This window comes from Crocuta crocuta, unplaced genomic scaffold, assembly GCF_008692635.1.
Source record: "Crocuta crocuta isolate KB4526 unplaced genomic scaffold, BGI_CrCroc_1.0 scaffold48, whole genome shotgun sequence".
In the NCBI taxonomy this organism is placed as follows: domain Eukaryota; kingdom Metazoa; phylum Chordata; class Mammalia; order Carnivora; family Hyaenidae; genus Crocuta; species Crocuta crocuta.
In genome coordinates, this window is record NW_027533089.1 from 13356434 (window position 1) to 13363430 (window position 6997).

Genomic DNA, 6997 nt, shown 5'->3' on the forward strand with positions numbered 1-6997 from the left:
GAGAGAGAGAGAGAGACATTGCACAAGCAGGGAAGGGGCAGAGAGAGAGAGGGAGACAGAGAATCCCAAGCAGGTTCCATGCTGTCAGGGCAAAGCCTGATCTCACAAACTGTGAGATCATGACCTGGGCAGAAATCAAGAGTTGGACCTTTAAACGACTGAGCCACTCAGGCACCCCTTGAGCAAGTTATTTAACCTTTCAAATATTCAGTTTAATTATAAAATCTACATAATATTGCCACCTTTCAGAAATACTGTGATAATCCAAATATTTTATAATTGTGTAGCTCCGAGTACAATCTTGGCCCATTGTACAGTCACTCAGTAAGTAAAAATTATCTTTAAATTCCAAAGGTAAGATAATTCTATTTGATCTTCCATTAAAAAAAAAAACACTTAAAAAAACTAACAGTGGGGGCACCAGGGTAGCTTACTCAGTTAACACTCCAACTCTTGATTTCAGCTCAAGTCATGATCTCACAGTTGTGAGACTGACCCCTGCATGGGATTCTCACAGCAGGGGTTGGTGGTAGGTAGGTGTGTGTGTGTGTGTGTGTGTGTGTGTGTGTGTGTGTGTGTGTGTGTGTGTGTGTGTGGAGTCTGCTTAAGATTCTCTCTTTTCTTTTCTCTCTGCCTCCCCCTCGTGCTGGTACATGCACACATGTGTACTCTAAAACACACATACACACAAAACAAATATTGGCAAAAATAAAGTTATATCCTTATGATCATTTTTTGGATAATGAATTAAATGCATCAGGATTTGGAAAGACCATATACAGAACCCATGGCTAACTATCCCAATTGATAATGTGACTGATTTACTACAAAGACATCATTACTAGAAAATATGTCTCAGTTACATCCTACTGATAGAGGCTAAGACAATACACAGTACCAGTTATTCATCTTAACACAAAAATTGGATTGGGTAAGTACATCTAATCTACATTTAAAACAAACCAAAGTTATGTCCTAGCTATTTGCATATCATTTGCTATTTTAAATTCCATTATTCTGGCATGCCAGAGTGGCTCAGTCCTTTAAGCGTCAGACTTTGGTTCAGGTCATGATCTCACGGCTCGTGAGTTCAAGCCCTGCATCAGGCTCTGTGCTGACAGCTCAGAGCCTAGAGCCTGCTTCAGATTCTGTCTCCCTTTCTCTCTGCCCCTTCCCGCTCATGATCTTTTTCTCTCTGTCTCAATATTACCAAAAAACAAAACAAAACCAAAAAAAATTTTTTAAAAATAAATTCTATTACTCTAACACAACTGGTTTTTACATTTTTAATTCCTGAAACATAAAATTTAGGTGTAATGTTCACTTTGGGGAAGAGGTATTGAGTCTGTGAAGGTTATGTACCTTATATGTACCCTTTGAACAGATGCAATAAATTAAAAGATTTTCCTTAATTTCTTTGGGAATTCATCATAACCACATAAATAAGTTTTATTTAAATTCTTAGGTACAAATACTTTTAACATCTAATTCTTAACCGCTAAAAACCAAGTTATTTTGCAGAATAGTGAGTTAACAGATGAGAAGATATGGGATCTAGTCTTGGCTTTGGACCAAAGCCCTGTGCCAAAGGCCATACTATCCAAAGAATGTAGTTGATAAATCTGTTCTTAAGCTTTTTAGGTCCACTTTGGAACTCTGGCAAAAACCAGTAGGACAAAGAAATTTTTGTGTCTGTATATACAATTTCCAGGTTCCATGGATCTGAGATTAAGAATTCCTAGGATAACGGGCGCCTGGTTGGATCAGCTGGTTAAGAATCCAACTCTTTCTTGGTTTCCACTCAGGTCATGATCTTAACAGTACTTGAGTTTGAGCCCTGCAACCATTTCTTCATTGATGGCATGGAGCCTGCTTGGGATTTTAGGTCTCCCTCTCTCTTTCTGCCCCTCCCCTGCTAGCTCTTTATCTTTCAAAACAAATAAACAAACAAACAAACAAAAGAATTCCTAGGATAAGTTATCTATACCTGATTGGCATTAAATTTCTGATCCTCATCTGTGTAGATACAGAATGCTCTTGTACCTGGATCAAAACAATGTCTAAATTTTTCACTACTTATAATGGAATGGAAGTCCAATTATCCATTTATTCAGTTTCCAAAGCTATGAATCTACCTTTGGATGGTTATCAAAAACAAAAGCATATTACTACTGTTAAAAAATAAAATGCCAAATTTTTGCTGTCTAGCCTCAGGTAAAGTGGACTGATGCAAACAATGCTCAGATGAGAAAGTTTAAGCTAACTGCATTCCTGTAGGTATTTTAATTTCTACCCTCATAGACTTAGAAAACATGAACTGCTTTCCCAAATTTGTGCTTTAATATTACGTACTAAGCTAGAGGTTCCCTAACTTTCTTGGTTCATAGTGATCTTAGGGCATCAGTAATTTGTACCATATGGCCCACAGGCCAAGAGAAATACATAACAATTCTGTTTATTAAACAGTAAGGTCCTAATTACTTAGTAAATACTTACAAATTATGATAACTTAATAGCTCTATGAAATAATTCAATTTGAAAGAAAACATTTTTTTCATTCTTTAATATCCACAGTTACTTAATTAATGGACTGTGTCTGACTACTGGGTACCTTTACAATTTCTCTAACCTTGAATTCAGATTGGACACTCCCACCCTCATTTCCTGTTCCTCCATAAAGGGAATGTAGATAAATCTAATATTGAAACCTGAGTCTAGTCAGTTCACCTGATATCCAACAAAAGGTGTCACTGTGTTTCCCTGAAATTTTTAAAATACACTGCAACATCCTGAGAGTTTGCTGAGGCACCCCAGTGAGCCTTGTTGCAGCGTTTGGGAACTGTGGTACTAAAATATAAAGGCTGTTAAAAAAAAACAAAAAACCTGTTCTACGAAAATGGCATTAATATTTGATGTGAATCCTTGAAGGTCTTTTGCTTACTTTTCAACTCTCATTTTTCAATTTGTTCCCTAAATTCCAATTCTATCTAACTACAGAATTTACTGCTGGAGACAATCTGCAAACTTTGACTTTGTATCGAAGTTGATCACAATTCTTCATGGAAAAGATTTTCCTGCCTATGCCCTCTTAGAATTTAGATTAAATGCCTCTCCTCACCATGTCAAAGACTATGAGCAATCTGAGGGCAGGGCTTAAACCTGGCAGAGTAGTTCTGTTTTGTTTTCTGAATGGTTTGTCCATTATTTAATATTATTTTTATACAAGTCACGAAAATCTATCATTGCTGAGGAACTCAGGCTTTCCTCCTTCTGAAAAAGAGAACTACTTATACTCCAGGAAACTCAAAAGCAAAATTGATATCCAAACACAACAACTACATTAGCTAAAATTTGATATAAACCATATGTGGTTAGCATGCTTGCTTCCTCTTCCTTTTTTCATAGGCCTGAATTTTTAGTAACCATATTTTACTCCCATCTTTTGTTGTGACATGGCTTAAACATTTTTTTTAGAGTGAGAAAAGGAGTGAGAAACGTCTACAATGTCTATAATCAATAATTTAAGATAACCAAAAGTCCTCTGACAGTAGATAAGACAGGTTATAATACTTTCTATTACTCCTTTCCTAAAAATTTTAGTTGCAATAAACTGTGAAACTTCCTGGAAAATAGAACTTTCTTGCATTTGGAACACGTGGGATATTTTATCTATTAAATTATGCTTCTACCCTTAAAAAAATAAAACAATTATATCATAACTGTCAGAATCAGTACTAGGCAATGAAATACTATTCCTGACACAGGTAAAATAAATTAGCCTCAGAAAATAAATAGCTATTTAACCACTGAAAATCCTCAGTGATAATCTTTGTCTCAGTAGGTTCTTCTCCAGGCAGTAATAATTATCACCACCATCTATATTATATTAATTTACATTTACAACCTTACCACTTTCATCCTCCATTCACAACTGTTTTCTACTCTTCAATTTCATACCTACCCCAAAATTAAACAGTATATATCTTTTTTCATCTTTTCAAAACAAAGCTAGATGCAACATCTAATCACAAACTCCCTTAAAAATTCATTAATATACTCAGAAAGTATGCAGATAAAAGATTTTTTAAAAGAAAAAAATAATCCTAAGCATAAAACTAAACTCCTAAAAGTACTTGTGATGCTCCACCAATCATCTATACATGAAAGAAACCTCATAATTCTCATATCTTTTATCACCAAAATCATAAGCTAGCCACTCCATGCTAGTCAAATTAATCTAACACTTTGATGTTTACATTATTTTACCTTTGGCTTTCTTTCTTATGCCCTATTTATTTTACTACCAATCTAAATTCACCATCACAAAATACTTGTTAAAAAAATATTTCAAGTCTTTCATGGTTAACTCTACCTACTTTATATTTTATATCATCCATATCCTTAATGCAGTCATTCAGTCAGATGGATCAAATCCAAACACAAGGAAACTATCAATGAAATTAATACCTTCAGGATTTATAGAACAATCGAAATGATTTTTAGGTAAGCACATTTCAAGTGGCTACATAAAAGAAATAATAGAGATCTGAGTAGGAAATGAAAAGTAAAAATTACATTGATTTCAAAGGAACCAAAACAAATTAAAATCTCAGTAAGTCTATTAAATAGCGGATTGAACGAAGATAATGAATTAGTATACTCACAGACAGAAAACTGAGGAAATTTCTCTGAATTCATCACACAGATATATGAGAAATTAAAAAAGCATGGAAGATAAAAATGAGAAGATACAAGATCCGTCTAGTAAGAGCTCCAGAATGAGAATATAGACTGAGGAAGAAGTACTGGATGTATAAGATAAACAAATGAGAATTTTTCAGAACTGAAGAATAATACAAATCCTTAGACCAGAAGGCCACACCAAGTCGTAAGATAAATGAAAATAACAACAGAAGTATACAGAGAGAAAAGGCACTTTATCAACAAACGAATGACAATTAGAGCAACAGAAGTCTTTTCCTTAGTGACAACAGAGGCCCCCAAACCATCAAACTTCTATAAGATTTGAGCTTTTATCTTAAGGACTTCATATATTGCTAAGGCTTCAAAAAAAAAATTTTTTTTTTTAATCTTGCCTCAAAATATTAACATTCTGGGGAAAATTACAGGTGTACTAACTAACCTAGGGCTCATGTTACACTTATACATTCCTCCATCCACTAATCATGTATGTGTTAATAAACATTAAAGAAAATTGTGCTGTGGGAGAAGAGACTGTACCACTGATACCTCCTAAACTGACAAAGATTTTTCTAATCTAATGTTAGCAATAATCCAAATGTAAACCACAAGCCTTATAAAAGCTAGAAATCTGTAACAAGAAACTTAAAAATAGTGATTTTGTCCTAGTAATTCTATTTCTAGGAATATAACTTAAGAATTAGAAATTATAACTGTATAGAATGGTCAATTCAATAATTTTTTAAATATTCAATAATATATGCAAACCACTGTGGCAGGCACAGACTTCCTCAAAAAACTTACAAATAGCAGGGCTTTAAACCAACTTATAGGAAAGAAAAAGTTCAGGAATGTCGCAACACAAGAATTTCAAACAGCCTATGGAATAAGAAAGGATTTATCTTATTTATGCCCTTTATAACTCCATAGTAGTATGCACAGCCTCATCTATTGCTATAATGTCCACATAGTCTTAATTCAAATTATGTTTAAAATAAGAATGGGGGAAATACTGAAGAAAAAGAAATTAAAATATTCACAATTATTATTTCTCAATAAGAAAAGAGGAATTTTCATTTTGTTCTTCAAAGTTTTCGAAATTTGCTCAATTTCTTTAAGCAATGAATACATGCTGCCCCTATTAAGGACAGAAAGACATTAATTAAAAGAAATAAAAAATAACTATTACTTTATTTCAGCTTTGGTAAATGTAAAAGCTTATACTGGTGGTACTGTATAGTCTACTGTATACTGCTATTTAACTAGGTTATTTTAAGTCAGTAAAATTCTACTGTAAAGGGTTAGGACTACACATTCTACTCTGATTAGACCATATCATGAGTAAGTCAAGTATTTCAAATACACAGCTGTGCTAATATGTATTTAATACTATTTTTACTTTATAAAACGATGAAATATTGATCTATAGACTAAAACATATATTGATATTTTCTTTCTTTTTTAATGTTTCTTTATTTTTGAGAAAGACAGTACACATGTGCATGCAGGAGAGGGGCAGAGAGAGAATTTCGAGCAGACTCTGCACTATCAGCATAGAGCCCAATGTGAGGCTCGAATTAAAACAGTGAGATCATGACCTAAGCTGAAATCAAGAGTCAGACACTCAACCTACTGAGCTGCCCAGGCACCCTGATATTTTCAATTTACTACATTTTAACAAACTCACAGTGAAGTTAAGAAAAACTAAAATAGGAGAACTGGATCAGATTCAAAGAACAAAATGAAGAAAAATGTCTGTCACTTATGATCAAATACTTCATTTAGGGAGAGATAGGAAAGGATGTTTACTCCTTACTGGCCAAGTTCCCAGAGAAGTGAAAGAGCTGTTACTTTCTCTACACTATTAAAACAGCCTGACCTGAAAGATGCCAAGAAATGCTAGAGCACCCATAAAAACTCACTTGAGTACAAGGTTCATAATAATGTGTTAGCTGGAAGGAACTCCAAAGATCAAGTAGACTAATTTCCTTTTAGTTTTGAGTAAAGTGGGTTCAAAGCAGCTAAGCAATTTGCCTAAGGTCACAAGAAAAAGTCAGTGACCTGGCTGGGTTTACAATGCAGGTCTGATTCTTAATTTGGTGCTCTTTTACTCCATACTACCTTCTTAGAGATCTTACGAGTATCCATTTCCTAATATTTGAACTACACCTTGACCTAATTTGTATTAATTAATGGATATTATGTGCCTTAAATCAGGAATATTGGCAGGACAGACTTCTTATCTCACCCTAATCCAACCTTCTGTGTCTCAGGGAATACTCTCAACCAGACAATA

At 34.1% G+C, this 6997-nt stretch overlaps 1 protein-coding gene across 2 annotated transcripts in view; it reads right to left on the reverse strand.

Annotated features, from left to right (window-relative positions):
• Positions 1-6997, reverse strand: part of PKN2 (protein kinase N2) — a 138243-nt gene that overhangs the window by 87668 nt on the left and 43578 nt on the right. The gene's annotated exons all lie outside the window — the stretch shown is intronic.